General features: G+C 46.4%; 1 protein-coding gene across 1 annotated transcript in view; it reads left to right on the forward strand.

The window, feature by feature from the left end:
* LOC136838228 (zinc finger protein 271-like) overlaps positions 1–19,215 on the forward strand; it is a 526,618-nt gene that overhangs the window by 188,512 nt on the left and 318,891 nt on the right. The window lies entirely within an intron of this gene.

Genomic DNA, 19,215 nt, shown 5'->3' on the forward strand with positions numbered 1-19,215 from the left:
ATCCTAACCGTAAGTCAACTACTTAACTTTCCTCAGAATCTGCAGAATATTATTGGTGACTTTCATCCCCTAAAATTACTGTCTTCACAGTTATCGCTTTTGTTTCTTCTTCGTTTATTTTGATTGTAGAGGCGATAACAGAAATAAAGAATGAATTTCCGCGGTCGCTCGTCGTATTATGACACTCTGCCATCAAAACGTAAACAAGGCACACCACCATCTATTGAGGAAAATGAACACTGAGCTTTCGCTAACGGGAAAAACATTCTCTGGCACAGATAAAGATTTATGCTTGAGTTTCTTACCTCTAGCGTCATCTGATCTCATGGGTGGAATATTAAGTGGGTGAATATACAGCTATTTGAAAGAAATGATCAAAACCTTATCACCTATAAGTCTTGCAAGCACTCAGAGAGTAAGGAATTCATGCATTGCCAAATGTCTGTTTTGATTAAAAGCTCTGACTTGGTAGAGCATTCTCAAGTGGAATCTCTAAGAAAATATTTTTATTCATTTAAAGCTAATATTGAAAATATTGGACTTCTCTTATTTTCATTACTAACAATTATTTTCACAAAAAGAGATATGGCACATTTTTGCTGTCGGGAAGTTGTAAACAATACACGGCGCTGCCCTTGTGGCCGCTCAGTGAACTAATGGCGGCTGATTCAAAATCAGGCCGAACCACGGAAGTTCCCAGACCACAGAATGCCTGTTTTGAGAGATTCGACTGTATATATGCATATGTGTGTACATCCTGTTAATGCATACATACGTAGATATGTATGTGTCTGTATGTACGTATGTAGATACATACAAGAGATTATGATGATGATAATAGTTATAAATATTAGACCTGAAGAAGCAGTTGCATGGTGATTCATCCGAGTTGTAACCTCTCCTTGATAGACCTACTTCCGAGGCTGATGGGAGGAATGTCTTACCCTTTTACAACTCTGTTGTGTATAAATCATATCAAGTAACCCTGCTTCACCATTAGTAGCTGTTTTTGACAGTGTCCCTCATTGTCTCCTTAACCCCTGAGTGTTTAAGGCCATCGCCTAAGATGTCTTGAATCAGATTAGAAACATCTTAGCACTGTCTTTGAGGTCTTCCCTCTATGGTCTTGCCCCAACAGCCTTTTTCCATGTAAGTTCTACATAGAATTTTGCAAACCTCTCTCGAGTTCTGCTTCAGTAGTGATCGGTCTCACATTGTGAGTGGAAAATTATGCATGTAACCATAACTGATGTTTGTTCCGACACAATATACAAAGCCTCGGTCCTTTACATTAGGGGATTACTTTCAGGCGTAGGCTGGAAACGGCCGTTGAACTTCAAACAAGGTGGTTAGGCAGTTAACTACTGTCCGGGAGGCGGGGTTACCGCCTGCCCGGATGTAAACATTCCAATTTGCTTTCGGCCGTCGTAGCGATCGGACGTTGTTCTTCGCCGCTCTCTGCCTGACTGCATCTTTTCATCATTTTGGTGGGATTTTTCTGTTTTTCTTAATTATGGAAAAGTTATCTAAACCCTCCTTTCCCCAGCGTGTGTGTCCCGGGGTAGGGGGTAAGAAGTGTAATTCTTTTCGATCTAGAATCGACATGGACCCACATGCACTCTGTACATCTTGCAGGGGGCGTGTGTGTTCACGCGACTCTACTTGTAGTGAGTGTTGTTTGTGGTCCTCCGAGCAGTGGGGTAAGTTCGAGGGGAGGCGACGTTACCGTCGTAAGCCTTCCAAGGAGTCGTCCGAGGGAAATACGCCCCCGACGACTCCGTTGGTGGCTAATACTTCGGGTTCGTTTCTTCCTCCCGGCGAGCTTCCCCTTCTTGCTCCCTCTCCCTCAGGTGAGGACTCCCCCTCCCCTTCCTCTTACGTATCTTCGTTTGTGGAAGGGCGTGGGGGAGAGTTGGACCGCGGCATCCTCTCGGAAGTCTCTTCCCGTTTCGGAGGTGAGATTTTTCCTCCGGATCGAGTAGAGGCTTCCATTGATAACCCGACTTTTGCTTCAGGTTCCGGACTGGATAGCCAGGCTATGATTCCCAACTCTCCCTGGCTACACCTGGGCCTACCTGGCTCGGCCCTGGAAGGCTTGGCTCCCCTGGCCCCCCCTCCGGTCACGACCCACACGGCAGCGACAGCCACGACTACTACCGTCACCTTCTCAAGATTTGTCCAGATGCCGGTTTCAGTGGCATCGCATCTGGACACCCAGGTATCGGCGTCATCCGCGGGCCAGCACGCTGTTCCATTACCACCTGGCTTCCTGGCTCCATTCTCGCGCGCTGGCCCCTCCTACATGGTGACGTCATCTTATCCGTACGTGACTGTTGCTGACCATGGACTGGCTTTGGACACGGTTCCTCGCTTGACTCTCCAGCCCGGCCCTTCGTCTGCCTCAATCCCCATCCCAGTGACATTGGCAAGGCCCGACCTGAATTTGCACGCGGGAGGGGCGGCGCCTGCATCCCTGGCCCCGCCCACCTCTGTTCCTGGCCGACGCGCAGCTCTCCCTAACCAGGCAATGGCTGGTCCGAGCTCTGCCGTCTCTGAATGGGCTGTTTCTTCTGCTACTGCTGCCCCTCCTGCTGTTCCTGCTGTTCCTGCTGTACCTGAATCGGCGGCCTCGCTTTCCTGGCTTGGGGATTTGACTGCTTTCCTGAAGCAGATGGTGAAGAAGAAGAAGAAGAAGAGGTCTAGGAAGGTGTCTTCGTCATCTTCGTCTTCATCTTCATCATCGTCGTCGTCGTCTGCTGCTTCTTCCTCTTCTCCTTCCGAGGCTTCGCGGCCGAAGAAGAAGTCTGTCTCTCCCCCCCCTAAGAAACCTTGCACCGAGATTTCTAAGGGTCTGCCTCCTTCCACAGGGAAGGTAGTGGGATCTCTCGTTGGCTCTTCCCGATCCTCGGATCAGGGAACCGCTGCCCTGGCCTCTGGGCCAGGGGCACCGGGAGCCAAGGGCGTGCAGACCAAGGTCGGCACTTCCCCCGCTGCGCCTAAGAAACCTCCTGCTTCTAAGGCCAGCAAGACCGCGTCGGGCACTCATTTTCTCGACCAGTTGCTCGAGAGAATTTAGGTCCCCTCTTCCTGAGACTCCATCCAGTACCCCAGGCTGTTACGGTGGACACTTCTCGCAGGTGCTCCGCCTCTTCCCGGGACAGTGCTTCAGCCCGCGGGGCCGAATGCAAGGAGTGACAGGGAAGAAATCCCTACTCAGTCTTCTCGAGAGGCTTCGGACTCGAAGTCTCCTCGGCAGATCGTTTCACCTGGGCTGAAGCGGTCTCCTCGACCTGAGGGCTCATCATCACCGCGGGTTGGTGACCGCTCTCGGCCCGCTGGCTCTACTGGCTCTGCCAGTAAGGGCAGCGGGAGCGCCCGATCTTCCTCGCCTGTCCCCTCCGCCCCTTCGGTCTCCTCCAGGGGGCGTGAGTCAGAGAGGAGGAACTCTAGGGGTCGTTCTCCTCAGAGTCCAGCTGCGTGGGGGTATGCACCTGGCTCGGTCCTTGGCTCGACCAGGTCCTACGCCCGCATAATTCAGGAAGGTCCTCAGGGGTCTGCCGAGGTTCTCCCTCCTACAGGGACAGTAGTTCGGGAAGACCGCACCCTGCAAGGACTCGAAGGTCCTTTGCCCCAGGATGCGGACACCCCCGAAATACAGAGGACTTTTGCAGAGGTTATCGCGCTGATTCGTCAGCACAATGACCTCGGGGAAGGGACCACGGCTTCGTCTGTGGATTGTCCGTCGCGCCTCGAATCCTTCTGGGGACCCAAGAAGGAACCCAAGGCTTCGGTGGGGCTGCCGTGGTCCGGGCTTGCCGAGGGAGTTCTCGATCAAGTGAACGGTCTTGTGTCTGGGCAAGACAGCTCCCTTCGATCGAGTCGCTCGGACAAGCTTCTTCCCCCCCCTCTGCCTCATCAGAAGCGCTTCTATACTCCAGCGGAAGGGGCGTTGTTGACTAAACAGGTTGACCCGGACCTGACTCGTTTGGATCCGGGTCTTTCGTTGCAGCAATTGTCAACAGAGAACATTTCTCTCTCCCAACAAGAAACTGCAACCCTGGAAGCCACCGCCATGGCGGCCTTCCAGGCAGTCTCCTGGCTCGATCTGTGGTCCTTCACAGTATCGAAGGTGGCTGCTTCCTCAGGCGCTATCGTACCTGGGGAAGACTCTGCCTTTGGGAGACTGTGCCAGTCTGGAGGTAGGGCTATTTCCTACCTTGCCCACCAGACTGCAAACCTGTGGGCGAACCTGGTGTTAAAGCGGAGAGACGCTGTTCTCTCTCGCTTTGCCAGGTCTGTAGGTCCCGAGTCGGCAATCGCTCTTCGGAATGGACCGTTGCTGGGTTCCTCCTCTCTCTCTTCCGTAGAGAGTTGGTGGATTATCATTATGGACAAACGCCGGGCCGATGAGAACGACCGGCTTGTCCACCAGGCAGTGGTTAAGACCTCTGGGTCTTCTCGTCCCACTGCAGCCAGGCTGGCTCTTCCTCTGCCCCTAAGAAGTCCCAGTCTTGAAAGGGTCCCAGGAAACACCAGCCTTCTTCTTCCTCGAAAAGAGGGGTTACTCCCGTCCTTTTCAGCCCCTTTCCAGTCCGGTAAAGGGGCAAAGGTAAGAAGAAGAAGGGGAAACGCTAGGGGATGCATTCCCCCAAAAGCTGCCAAAGGTGGGGGGGTGCCTGTCGAGCCATTAGGCAACATGGCAGCGACACGGAGCCAAGACCTGGATAGTGGATGTCCTTCGGGAGGGATATCTACTACCCTTCGAGTCTCAGCCTCCCCTCACCTACTCTCGGTCCATCTCCAAACTTATCTTTCAGGTTAGCGTGAAGGACATCGCACTACAGCAAGAAGTGCAAGCCATGCTGAGCAAGAATGCTGTAGAAGTCGTGTCGGACCAGTCTCCAGTCTTTTACAGCCGTATCTTTCTCGTAGAGAAAGCATCAGGGGGATGGAGACCAGTCATAGACCTCTCTCCTTTGAACCGTTTACTTCGCCAGACTCAGTTCACGATGGAAACAGTGCGATCTGTGCTGGCTTCCATCAGGGTGAACGACTTCATGCATACGGTGGACTTGAAGGATCGTATTTCCAGATACCCATCCATCCATCCTCACGCAAGTACCTCCGCTTCCTCGTGGAGTCGGTCTTCCAATTCAGGGCACTTTGCTTCAAGGCTCTCGACCGCTCCCCAGGTGTTCACAAGAGTGTTCTCTCTCGTGTCAGCTTGGGCCCACTTCGCACGGGATACGTCTGCTGAGGTATCTCGACGATTGGCTAGTCCTGGCGAGCTCTCAGCTGCAGTTGCTACAGGACAGGGATCGTCTTCTCGAGTTTTGCCAGGATCTAGGGATCATGGTAAATCTGGAGAAGTCAGATCTCACCCCAAGCAGAGGACAAAGTACCTGGGCATGCTGATAGACACGGTGGCAGCAAAGTCTTTCCCTCGGACTCTCGTATCAGCAAGTTCAGGCAGGCAGCACAGTTGTTCCTGTCTCGACAGGAGCAACAAGCTCGGCAATGGCAAGTCGTCATCGGTCACCTGTCGTCATTGGAGAAGCTGGTACCTCACGGGCGTCTTCACCTGCGGTCTCTCCAGTGGAGGCTAAAGGAGCATTGGTCCCAGTCCGAGACCCCAGTCCTTCCTCATTCCTCTTTCCGAGGAAGTGAGAAAGGATCTTCACTGGTGGTTAGACGACAGGAACCTCTTAATAGGAGTATCCCTGCATACTCCCCTCTGGACATGCTTCTGTTCTCGGACGCATCGACCGAGGGATGGGGCGCACACCTGGAGGAGTTGCTGACTTCGGGAGTGTGGCATCGAGACGACCAGCACCTTCACATCAACATCCTGGAGCTCAAGGCGGCCTTCCTGGCCCTCCAGGAGTTCCAGGATCGAGTGATGGGACACTCCGTGGTACTGATGAGCGACAATACCACGGTAGTGGCATACGTCAACAAGCAGGGGGGACTGGTGTCCCACCAGCTTCATCAATTGACGATGCAGGTGCACGAGTGGGCCGTGGCTCACTCAGTAGAGCTGTCAGCCAGGTACATTCCAGGCAAGAGGAATGTCGTGCAGACAAGCTCAGCCGCCAGAGCCAGGTGGTAGGGACCGAATGGTCCCTCCATCAGGAAGTGGCGGAAAGGCTGTTCGATCTGTGGGGCGTCCAGTCATCGATCTGTTCGCCACCCGGCACAACAGGAAACTCAGGTCTTCTGTTCTGTCGTGCCGGACCTATGGGCCGCTGCGGAGGACGCGTTCCAACACCCGTGGGACAACCTCGACACTTACGCCTTTCCCCATTCTGTCTGATTCGCGGGTGATCAGCCGGTGATGGTCACCCCGAATCTCAGAATGACTCTGGTGGCACCCAAATGGCCCCAGGCCAGTTGGTACCCGGACCTGCTAGCTCTCCTCTCCGAGGCGCCGAGAGAGATCCCCCCCTGGCCCAACCTTCTGCGTCAACCTCACGCAGCGGTTCCACCTGGCAGTGCATTCCCTGTGTCTTCACGGCTGGAGGTTATCCACCATCTCCTGCGGCGAGAGGCTTTTCGCGCCGGCGCAGCAACAGAGATGGCAGGATACCTCAGAAGATCCTCCGTGGCGGTGTACCAGGGAAAGTGGTCCATCTTCTGTGGTTGGTGTCGTGTCGAGGGGTATCTCTCGGTCGGAGCTACTGTTCAGCAGGTCGCGGACTTCCTCGTCTTCCTTCGCCGAGAGAAGCTTCTCTCCGTTTCAGCTGTAAAGGGCTACAGCGCGCACTCGGCCTAGTCTTGCGGCTGAAAGGAGTAGACATCTCCTCCTCTTTCGAGATTTCTCTACTCATGAGAAGCTTGAGCGGTCTTGCCCACCCAGGGATCTCAGGCCCCTGCGTGGGATGTGACTCGTATTGAGGAGCCTGACTCGTGCACCTTACGAGCCTTTAAGAGAGTCGTCAGACAGGGATCTGACCCTCAAGACCGTTTTCTTGCTTGCCCTGGCATCGGCGAAGAGAGTAGGCGAGCTTCACGGACTTTCCTTTAATGTCAAACACTCGAGGGGATGGGGATCAGTTACGCTCGATTTCATCCCGGTTTTCAGGCGAAGACTCAGAACCCTTCGGTCCATGACGCACGGTTCCAGCCCTTTTACGATCCCCTCCCTAGAGGACTTTGTAGATAATGATCCAGACGAGATGCTACTGTGACCTGTTAGGGTGCTGCGGCGCTATCTGAAGAAGACTCGGCACCTCCGCCCTGAGTGTCGACGACTCTTCGTTAGCACTGGCTCGACCAAGAAAGAAGTGTCCAAGAATACCATCTCTTTTTGGCTTCGTGAGACGATAAGGAGAGTGTACTCTGCTGCAGGAGAAGACGACACCGTGCACGCTTCGTCCGAGAGCTCACGAGGTCCATCTTGGTCCGTCCCTCGCATTCGGAAGAATATGTCGGTACCACAGGTGCTGAAGGCAGGTGTGTGGTCCTGACAGACTACCTTCACCTCCTTCTACCTCTGGGATGTTGCACACAAGTCCTTGGACACTTTTTCCTTGGGTCCTGTGGTGGCTGCTCAACAAGTTGTGTAGCTTATCCAGCTCCCCTAACGGGACAGGTTGCATCTCGCCTATGTTGTACGGTAGTGATTGGGAGATGATTCTTGAGTGACTGGCCTCTATTCCTCTCCCCATCCTAAGCTCTCTTCCCACGGGCAGGGAGCGGACGCGCTGCGTTACAAGCTGGACCGGCGTCGAGGCAGGTAAGCACATAACCAGAGCTTCCGTTCTATTTCCTTTCAGGTTAATAGAAGCAACCCCACTCTTCCTCTTGCAAGGGGAGGAAGGAGTCCATGACTTTGAGACAAACCCAAAGCTTGTATTTGCCTTATTGCCATCCGACGTCAATTCTTCCTAGCCTACTTTGCATGAACTGACGTTTTCCTCTTTATGCAAAGGGACCCAGAAGTCTGACAAACTGATCCTGCGTTTCCTACAACCCGATATTTTGTCAGAGGCAGTTTTTTTTCCCTTCCTCGCTCTTACGACCAGGAAGGGAAGACAAGGTGGTGAACTCCAGTCAGTTCAGAGAGACTTTTTCAGATTCCTCCCTCCAATCAGTAAGTCTCCTAATGTAAAGGACCGAGGGTTTGTATATTGTGTCGGAACAAATAACAATTTTTAAAAGTAAATTGTATTTTTCCTAACTATACAAACCCGAGGTCCTTTACACTTTATGCCCACCTCATGCCACCCCTCAATCTGTACCTGGGCCGAAAGGCAAATTGAATGTTTACATCCGGGCAGGCGGTACTCCGCCTACCGGGCAGTAGTTAACTGCCTAACCACCTTGTTTGAAGTTCAACGGCCGTTTCAGCCTACGCCTGAAAGTAATCTCCTAATGTAAAGGACCTCGGGTTTTGTATAGTTAGGAAAAATACAATTTACTTTAAAAATTGTTATTTTGAACTCCCGGTTGGAGTAGGCTGTGTGGTTCCTCAGAAGGCCTGTGCAGAGTGTCAGAAGTGTCAGGCAAAGCGTCAAGAAGAACCTTTGGTAGTGATGGTTCTCAGGGAAGGAGACTTTGCACCTTTTTTACCCTATCAACTTCTGATATCCTTCTCCCCACACTCTGCGCACAGAGAAGTTCAGAGTTGGGAGAGGTACACTGGACAGTTGCTGCACAACGAGGCCTTGGAGCCATGGGCATTTCCAGCCTCAACCAGTTCACTTGGCTAAACATTGTTTCTGTGGCCACACTGAACCACCATCCTCATTCAGTGTGGTAGTCAGCTAACTTTAACAGTAAGTAAGATTCATTCCAAATAATGATAATTTTCATGATAAAAGTAATTATTTGGATACTTACCTACTGTTAAAGTGGAAACCCACATCTTAGTAGGTGGTCATGAAGAATTCTGTCGAGCATAGACATTCCAATGCCACCTGGTGGGAAACAGGTGATTACAGAGACAGTCCTAGTGGGCTAGTCAAGCATTTTTTTTTTTTTTATGTTGATCGCACCTAATGGTGTGAAGATATAAGCTAACTGTAACAGTAGGTAAATATCCAAATAATTAATTACTGTATAGTATCATGAAAATTATTATTTTGTATCCTTTTTTTTTAACCTGTTTTGTGACTTCAGTGCTGTATATGCTTATAAACAATACAGAATACACTACAATACTGTACACATAATGAAAACCAAGCTGTACAATTCTGTTTACTGAATAAACGCATAAAAAAATTAACATTGAAATTCCCTATCCGTCCCATACCTGTTCACATTGCCGGAACTGTTTACATGGGCCAAACTTGAAAACTCTTTTTTTTTTTTTTTTTATTAAGAATAACCCTTGGGGAGAGAGAGAAATGCGCAAATGCACAGCATCATGATGCATACATGTATGTACATGCACACGTATATACATACGTGTATGTCAACACATGCTTATTTTATATTGAAACTAGGTACTATTTTGCACTGCATTTTGTTACGTCCACATTAGAAATCTAATAAACATGTCATTCAAACCTAAAGATGTATTAAAGCATCACTGTCATTTATTTGGTGTGGCATAAAAATTTACACCTTCCAAAACATCTTAAGCTACTAGAGCTTAGGCCGTTGTATACCGTATTATTGGTTGAAACGACTTTTAAATATGTATTGCACCATATTGACTGAAAGTACTGGTGGATGCAATTGTGTTAATCACATTCCATTACAAGGATACTAACTTTATTACGCACTGTATATCAAGCTGTGAGCAGTTTATAGAAACAAGGCGACACACGTCAAGTTCTGTAAGGTATGTTCCATAAATCAGTCGTGGGTGCTGGCAGAAGCGAGAGAGAGACGCAAGACTGCAATTTGCATTACCTTTGAAGGCTAAAAAGAATGATTGCACTTCACATTTGCCAAAATTGGTAACAAGAGCTTTTAAACCTGCAGAGTGAAGAGAGAGACTAACAGAGATCATGTACAGTAGTTTCTAAATGGTTACAACTGAATGAGCGGCAGACAAGATCTAAATGCAATACCTGATCATTTTGTTGTCTCTTTGACTTATGCGGGCAAGAAGTAACAGTTGCTCCCGACACATTCTAATTTAATGGTTAGGACTGAATGAAAGTCTTTGTTTGTGTTGTATGGACAGGCAATTCCTTTAATTACTTTACCGTGCAATTAAATTTCCATAGCAAAAGTTCAGTCGATTTGTTGATTACGTGTAAATTTCTCTTCTGCAACCAATTTCATCAGTACTGTAGTATCTGGTTACCACCTTTCTATTGCATCGTGTACGATCACACGATTACAAGTTAATGTCCCGTAATGAAATGTGGTTTATATATTTGTGTTTAGCATTAAACTGTGTTGCATTAAATGTCCACCCAAGGTGTCAAATAATGCTATACGATTGCCTTAGTTGAAGGTGATTATAAGGGGTTTTGATCAAGGAAGGATTCCTAAAGTTTTGTATCCATACCATATAAATAAATAGCAATGAAGAATAACCCAGAGAGAGAGAGAGAGAGAAAGGCAAGCAAACACACAGCGAATGTGTATTGTAATTAACTTCAGTATGATGCATGTGTACTTCAACAAACACACATACATGGTGTATGTATGCACATGCAAGGGCAGACACTGATAAGTAAGAAAAGTTTTGATGCAACATGACTGGGCAGTTTGTACTGATACGTAATTTCGTAATGTGTTCTTAAGCTTTTTAGTTCACTGGTATTGGGACTTCAGAAAAGCCCCTACTTAATACAAAATAATTGTTCATAAATGTAACAGTGATAAATTCATTGTAACTTTTGGAGGTATCCATCGGAGGGGGAAATGGAAGAGAGTGAGAGTGAGAGACAAACGCAGGCAGCCAACGAGAGATGGAAACTTCTGTGACATAGTCATGACACTCAGCCACTCAAAAGTAATAAAAGAAATGACGTGTAATAACATCTTTGCTTTTTAGCCAATGACAGTCGTGACAGCTCCTGAGCAGATAAAGCCTTGCCCAGTCCTCCCCACTCAGCTCCCCTGGCCCTCCTCCCACCCCATAAGCACACAGTTGCAAAGGCTCCCATGCAGACGAGAGACCTCCCCACTAAGCACCCCCCCAAAGTGACTACCACCAGTGACTCACAATCTATAATGATAAAATTAACAGTTCCATCATTGAACACCCAAACATCATCAGTGTGCTATATTTGTCTGTCAACAGCATTAATGTTGCAGTTTTCAATAGTCTTGTTTTAGCCCATCTTTCTTTTAGTGTCATGCAGTGTTGCATTTTAAATGAACTGTAGAGGAGGCATTTAATTCTATATATATATATATATATATATATATATATATATATATATATATATATATATATATATATATATATATATATATATATATATATATCTATTTTATATATTATCTATTGCTCCAGACCCTGCAAATGTGGATTAAAGTGGGGATTACGTGCTAGGAATGTGCGAAAGCATTTACCAGGAAAAATCTTAGGGAACATCCACACAACAGCTTATCTAATACATATCACAAACTGGTTGAAAACAAGTTGACGACTCTAGGTAAAGAATGAATCTGAGCTAAAAGCCAAACAATGAAATATTCAGTAATTAAAAATCTGTACAACCTCCAGAAGCAGTAAGAGTCTTGCAGGATAGTTCAACATAGTAGGAAGTCTCTCTTAACAAACAACGAAGAGGATTGGAGTGCCAACCCTCACTGAATACAAAATATAACTGCTATCAAAGTGACCATACCCCATTACAACATCAGGTCCTTTGATGGAAAGAGAAACCCACAAGATTCTTGTGTATAACTTGTTTACTGGTAAATATTTACATATTACTTTGATCTCGAGCACTTTCAGGTCCCAACTGTGACCCTTTTTCAAGAGATTGCTGGGCCTTGAACCAGCCTGACTACCTCATCTCTTGGAAAAAGGGTCACAGTTAGGACCTGAAAGTGCTCGAGATCAAAGTAATATGTAAATATTTATCAGTAAACAAGTTATACACAAGAATCTTGTGGGTTTCTCTTTCCATCTTCAGACGAAAACTGAATGAAGTTTTTGTTTGGTTCGTAAGGTCCTTTCTTGGGCATTTATTTCATAAGCCCTCACTTGAAGAAACCAGTGCCTGTTAATGCATGTGTTGTAATGTAAGCCTTAGTGATGGTGTGTATCTTATGTACCTGATCAGTGCAGAGAGTAAGCGTGTGCGTTGAATATGTAAGCACTAGAGACCTTATGTAACTTACAGCATGGGAAGTCTTGTATTGTCAACTTGATCAGTTTTCAGTGTTACCATGCACAGTACAGGGAGTCCCCAGGTTACGACAGTCTCAACATACATACGTCGATCCGATCTTATGACGCTAAGAATTCTTCACTTTTTTCTTTTATAATTTTTTTAATGTTAAGTACTGGATTTATTGCCAAATATTTTTATTATTTTATCTCGTGAAGCAAGATTGTGTGAGTTGAAATGAAGAATATAGTATTATTATTATTATATTAAGATCCGACTTAAGGCGAATTCAACTTGTGTCGCTGCCTCAGGAACGGATCTCCATCGCAACTTGAGGACTGCCTGTATTGCTTAGGTTTCTCATGTGTCAATATCAAATACTATTTGAATGGCCTCACAGCATGTGATAAGCTAACATGCTCCTATGTTTTGTATCAAACCAATTGTATTTTTGTACACTCTCGCCACAATGTTGGCCTGTCAATAAACCCTACTCTGCAGTGTATGTTGGACTATTTACTTTTAACTACCCTTAAATTGACCTTTTACTGACTGAAAACAAACAGATTTTCCCATAACCTGAGAAATAATCGCCGTCTTCAAGAGCTTTTCCTAGAAAGGAATAAAACTACATTTTTCAAAACACAGGAATACTATTGTCATCTAAAGGATGGACTCAAAATAGCCAATTTTTATTAAAGTAATTTGTATTTTTCCTAACATACAAACCTAAAGTTCTTTACTTAGGGTTTCAGCTTGCAGACACAAGCTGGAATGGCTGTTAAACTTTCAGACACGGTCATTAACTACCAGTGTTAGAGGGGAATCCCTGCCCACTCATCGGTCTGTAGTCCACTTCGCCTTTTGGCCTAGGTGCCAGAGTGAGGGGTGGCTGAGGTGGGCCGTAAGTGTAAAAATCTTCAGGTTTGTACATTAGGAACAGAAATTACTTAAAAACTTGCTTTTATATATGTAACTTACTCAGTAATTACTTAGCTAAGAGTTTCTACTTAAACGGCAGTTAGAATTCTGAATTCCACAGTAGCGATCCGGATCCGCTGCTTGTTCCCTCGCAAGGTCTTCATAGTTAATGCCAAGGTGAAGGGAATTGATCTCTATTCTTGAAAGAGTGTCAGCCACTGGGTTTTTCTTGCCAGGGACGTAGTTGATGGTGCAACCGAACTTGGAGATGGCGGTTAGGTGCCGCTGTTGCCTTGCAGACCAGGCATCCCCGTTTTGCAAATGCGTGAACCAAGGGTTTGTGATCTGTTAGGATTGTGAATTCGGTCCCTCCAGCAGGTACTTGAAGTGCCTCACGGCCTGGTAGATAGCCAGCAGCTCTGTTGAAGGCGCTGTAGCGGGTCTTGGCTGGCAAAAACTTGCGACTGAAGGAGGCCAAGGGCAAGGGCGTGCCGTTCACCAGTTGCTCGAGCACTGCACCGCAGGCGATGTTGCTGGCGTCCGTCGTCAACCTGAGGGCAGCGGTGGGGTTGTGGTGAGTTAAGGTGGTGGCACTGGAGAGGGCTTTTTTCATCTGGATGAATGCCTGCTGCTGCAGAGCTTCCCACGTTAGTGTTTTCGGCTTCCCCTTCAGGATTGACGTCAGGGGGTACATGATGTGGGCGGCATCTGGGATGAAGCGCCGGTAGTAATTTATCATCCCAAAGAACTGCTGAAGGGCCTTGATGGTTTGGGGTTCCGGGAAATTTTCTATAGCTTTCACTTTAGAGGCGGTGGGGCGCACTCCTGCTGAGAAAATCTCGCGGCCCAGGAAGTCTGCTTTTTCTTTCCCAAAGATGCACTTGTCGAACCTGACAGCTAATCAGCTGTCCTGCAGGCTTTTCACTACAGCACTGACGTGGCGAAGGTGTTCCTTTGGGGACCTGGAAAAAAATGAGAATGTCGTCAACATAGCAGATGCAGAAGGGAAGATCTCCCAAGATGGTATCCATCAGGTGCTGGAAGGTGGCACCTGTGTTCCTGAGACCGAAAGTGGAATGGGAAAATGTGTAGCTTCCGAAGGGCTTGATGATGGCGGTCTTTGGAGAAAATTCAGGTGCCGATAGTCCCCGCAGGGCCTCCATGAATCATCGGATTTCTTTACCTTGTGGAGAGGGGATGCCCACAGGGCTTGATGCCTGTTTACAAACGCCCATGCGTTCCATTTCTGCGAAGGCCTGTTTGGCATCTTGTAAATTCTGGGGGGACAGACGTCGGAACTTGGCATGGGTTGGTGGGCCCGTCGTGGTGATGTGGGGGAAGATGCCGTGCTTTGCCGAAGCCCCAGGTGACTGTTGCAGTTCTGGTTTGAACACGTCCGGGAATTCCTGTAGGAGGGACGTGTAGCTGCTGGGGGTTGTGGAGCATATGGAGGGCATCCCAGGTCTGGTGGAGAGCTGATGGGAATGGCACGTCCCTGTGTCGAGGAGGTGTTGTCTGGCGACGTCGACTAGGAGTCCGTGGTGTCCTGGAAATCCGCACCCAGCAGAGGGAACTTAACATCCGCTGCAACGAAAGGCCAGTGGTATCTGCGCCCCAGGATTGAGATAGCCTGGGTCGTTGTGCCATAAGTGCATATGGGAGTTCCATTTGCTGCTATGAGGGAGGGTAGTGAGTTAGGTATTTTTTCTAAACCTTCCCTGGATGGCGGGAAAACCGACTGCATTGCCCCCGTATCAACCAGCAGGTGGCACTTGAAGATCTCGTGTGTGATGAAAAACCTTGTGGGGTGGGGGGAGTTGGGTTTTGCGGCCACAGCTGTTATTTGTGGCCACTTTGTCGTTTTTTGTGAAAGAACAGAGGCCTGCAGGTTCTGGCGTTGGTCCCAAACTTTCTATGGTAGAAACACCATGCCGGGTTTGGCCATGTCCTGTGCTCCTGGTCTGCTCTTACGCATGGCATTGATGTCTCCGTCATCGTCGCCATCTTCCTCCGACAGGTTGCAGGCTCCCAGGGCGGCGGCATGTGTCGAGGCCTTGGTGGCCTCGTATAGTTTCTGGGTGTCGTCGACTAAGGTATCCATGTCCAGGTTCTGTGCATCCCTTATCTGGCACCGAACTTCCAGCGGGAGGCGCCGAAGGAAGATAGCTTTTGTCAGGTCAATTGTTCTCTTCCTCCCGTTCTCGTCGCGACCTGGGACTGTTACTAACCCCTGCAGCTGGTCTCAGGCTTCCCTGGGAGATGCATCTCTGAAATGCTAGGGTAACTCGGACACGGTTGTGGAGTAGGAATTCATCAGTTTGTTTTTTAAGGCTATGTATGAGACTTTGTCTGGTTGCGCATCTAGCCAGGGGTAGATTCTATTGAATACTTCTTCTGGGAGCGCCGTCATGACTATGTCCGATTTTGTAGCATCGTCTGAGATGTGCGCCATGCAAAAATGTGCATCTGCGTGCTGGAACCATGATGCTGTGTTTTGTCGTAAGAACGGGAAGTTTGACTGTGTCTGGCTTTGTTGGTGAAAGCAGCATGCAGACGATGCTCGCGGGTTTGCATTGAGGTTCTACTTCTGACATCTTGACTGGTCACACACCAAAACGCAGGAAAATGCACCATTTTGAGTCTGTTAATGGTGCTGATTTGTTCGAGAGGTCGAATGAAGTGCCAAAACGTGCCCTTTTGGGTACGCCGTATTTAGTCTGTTAATGGCATGGTTTCTGTTGGGCAGGGGGCTATCAGAGGCCTAAACTTTACACCGTAGTTAGTCCGTTAATGGCTGGGCCAAAACCGCGCTACCTGTCCCTGACCCAGGGTCACCAGTGTGAGGCTTCAAGAAAAGTCAGAGGTGAAAGACTGATTCTTTATTATTCTCTACAGGTGTTTATAAGACAAAAAGCGGACGGAAAGGTAGCGGTCGACCCCAGACTCCCTGTGGCGTCCTGTACACGATTTGTGTTTTCTGACAAGCATAAAAATACATACAAGATTTGTTACATGACATATAAAAGGTAGATATAGATATCGGCAAAAGGCCGTACAATGATGCATAAGATGAGGTACACCAAGAATCTGAAATAAAGACAGGTAAAATACATGACGTGATTAATGTAACAGTCGTATACTTTGCAACGGCTACACAGTGTACACAATTTGTCGCCTCTGTCATAGATAGCCTTTCGTATTTGTGGTGTGCATTTGATGATATATAGTGTTTATATTTGTCATCTTTGGCTATCATTTCCTTTACAATTTTCAGGTCGTCATTTTCATAAATGAAGCTACCTATCCATGGATTTTTCTTTAGTGTTATCGACAATGTCATCTTCATCCTTCGGGACATAGACTACTTTTATTTTTGGTCTAAGTTTACCCTTCTCATTTACTGATATGCTGCTGATTTCCTGAATCTCCATTTTTGCCCTTTGTAAGTTTTTCCTGTCTGGAAATCTTACAAATGAGTGTCCATCTCTTGTTTTAACCTGTTCAACTGGGGCCGTTATTTGACTCATAATTTGTCGCTTATCATTTGCTGCTGTGCTCTCTGCGTTTGGAGATTTGATCAGAAGCACTTTTTTTGTCTTTAGCGATTCAGCATAAGTTTTGTCTATGTTTTTGACCAATGAAGAACATGAAGAGTCCACTTGTCCATATTGTCCTTTTCGCCGCTGGAGCCAGTATTGGACCAGGGTGTTCAGTGAGAAAAAATACTAAATTACGCTTACGACTAAAACAAAATAGAGATTGAAATAAGTTGATAGAAAAATTTGATGAAATTTTTATATGTACAAAGGAATAATGAAAAACAGAGTTATTTTAATTGAAATATATTGTTCTATTTTATCAAATAAGAAACACACTCTTGTTTTTACGGCTACATTTTGGGAGATAGACAGTCCTGTCTATATTGATGTTGTTGTTGTTTTAGATAGAACAGTGCCAAATAATCCGCACACCGGTGTATTGATGAAATAGCACACGTGGACATCCATCACAATCTTTAATTGATAATTTTCTAGATAAACAAAACCAAGAAAACAGTTAACAACTGCTGGTAGAGTTTTAACAACCCACCAAATGAAAGGTAATAAATGTAAGATGATAATAAGAAATTCGCTATTTCAGAAAACGGAATTCGAGAACCCGGGCATTTTATCAGGAAAACCAATACCATGTTACCATGGCATAATTCAGGTAATGGTCGAAGAGGAGAACAACTCCGGCAAAGAATGCTTTATTAATTATATTTTGCAGTAAATAACAGGTAGAAAGTTTCATAAGAATGCTAAAATGATATAAGTAACTTGGTTTAATAATGTTTATTTGACTTTTTAATGTTACATGTTAAAATACGTAATTTTAATCCATAATTACCTAAAATAAGAGATCTCCAAGAATGCATTATTGATTATATCTATCAGTCAGGTAACTCGATTTACAATAAAAAAATATAGTTGAATTATATCTATTACATTTAATCAATTTTATATGTTAAAATACATAATTATTAATCTTTAAATAAGTAAAGTAAGCTACTATATTTGCGATACACTTTTACCCATACTGTAATGTATTAGGTACGGTAGAAAGTTTGTAAACTCTTAAAATGCTTTATTAATTATATTTATAAGTACAGCAACTCAATTTTATATTGAAATAATATATCCAAATAATTTTTATTAAATTTATCGTAATTTAGATTGTTAAAAAATTGGTTTATAACCCCAAAAACGACTTTAATAAACAACCTAATCACCTTGGGTGGAAAGTGGCCGACACGATGTAAACAAATGGCTGTCTTATGAACTGTTGGCGGCAACGAATCTTTCGCAGAAATCAATCAATTTCGACGGGAAATATCGACCGAATGAGCGAATTGAAGGACAACCGAGGTAAATCAATGACTGAGGTTGAATTGGTGGTTAAAATTTGGGTTAAATTGGAGGTTTTAAGTTAAAAAACGGTTAAATGAGGTTGGGCATCCCGGTCTCGAGGCGCCTAAGAACACGATCGCCGTTGTCACTTCCGTTATTTACAGCCTGAATTCCGTTATTTCCGTGACTTAAGCAATGCAGAAGGTTAAGTCAGTGATTGAAGTTCATTTATTAAGCTGAGAATTAAGTTAAATGTCTGTTTTTGAGTTAAATATGGTTAAATAAAGTCAGCGTCTTCCTCGTCAGTCGGTGGGAGTTGCAAGGAAGACCTCACCGACTCTTTGTTGCCTCGGAAATGGAGTTTCACGATCCTCTTTTCTTTGTGCCGCTGATGGAGGAGTTGTTGGTTTTGTCGGTCAACTGCTTATTATTCACCTCCCGTCTCCGTCCAACGAGGTTGGGGGGGAATTTTGGGAATTGGGGGTCTTTGGTGGGGAGAACACTCGCAAACGAAGCCGACGTCTTTTCTGTATGGAAAGGTTCTGCGAATGCGTGAGCCGTTGTTTGAACACCTGCCGAAAATGCATTTGAACCCGCCCCATCAGCATCAGTGGGACTTGTGCCCTCCGCAAGAACACGCCGAGACCTCTACGTTCCTCTCAGAGTGATGTTTTCTCCTCAATTACGGAATAACGGAATATTTCCGATTGAACAATCTCGTTAAGATTTAGCCTTCCCCGTTGCTCACTTAGCGGCCATGACGCTCTCGAAACTTTCACCTAAAACCTTGAAAGTGACGCCGTCTCGATATTTGCCGAGTCGGTAATTCTAAGCCGTAGTTCCTCAGTGAGCTAGACTATGGCAATTGACGTTTTCCCTATGTTATTTTACTTCTTTTACAGGAATTTAAGGTAGATCTGAGCCCCCCCCCACCCCCCTCCATATCTAATACGGCAAAATTGTAACCAGTAAGCACCCATAGAAACACCAACCGAATGTACCCTATGAGTGTTTACTGGTTACAATTTTGCCGTATTAGCAGCGGAGGGGGTTGGGTGGCTTGCCGTGGAATGCCGGCTTAGATGTACCATGTCGTGTAGTCTCAAAGGTCAATTACAGTTTAGTTACAGCCAGCCATCAAAAATATTACTTTAAAT

Source organism: Macrobrachium rosenbergii, unplaced genomic scaffold, assembly GCF_040412425.1.
Source record: "Macrobrachium rosenbergii isolate ZJJX-2024 unplaced genomic scaffold, ASM4041242v1 282, whole genome shotgun sequence".
Classification (NCBI taxonomy): domain Eukaryota; kingdom Metazoa; phylum Arthropoda; class Malacostraca; order Decapoda; family Palaemonidae; genus Macrobrachium; species Macrobrachium rosenbergii.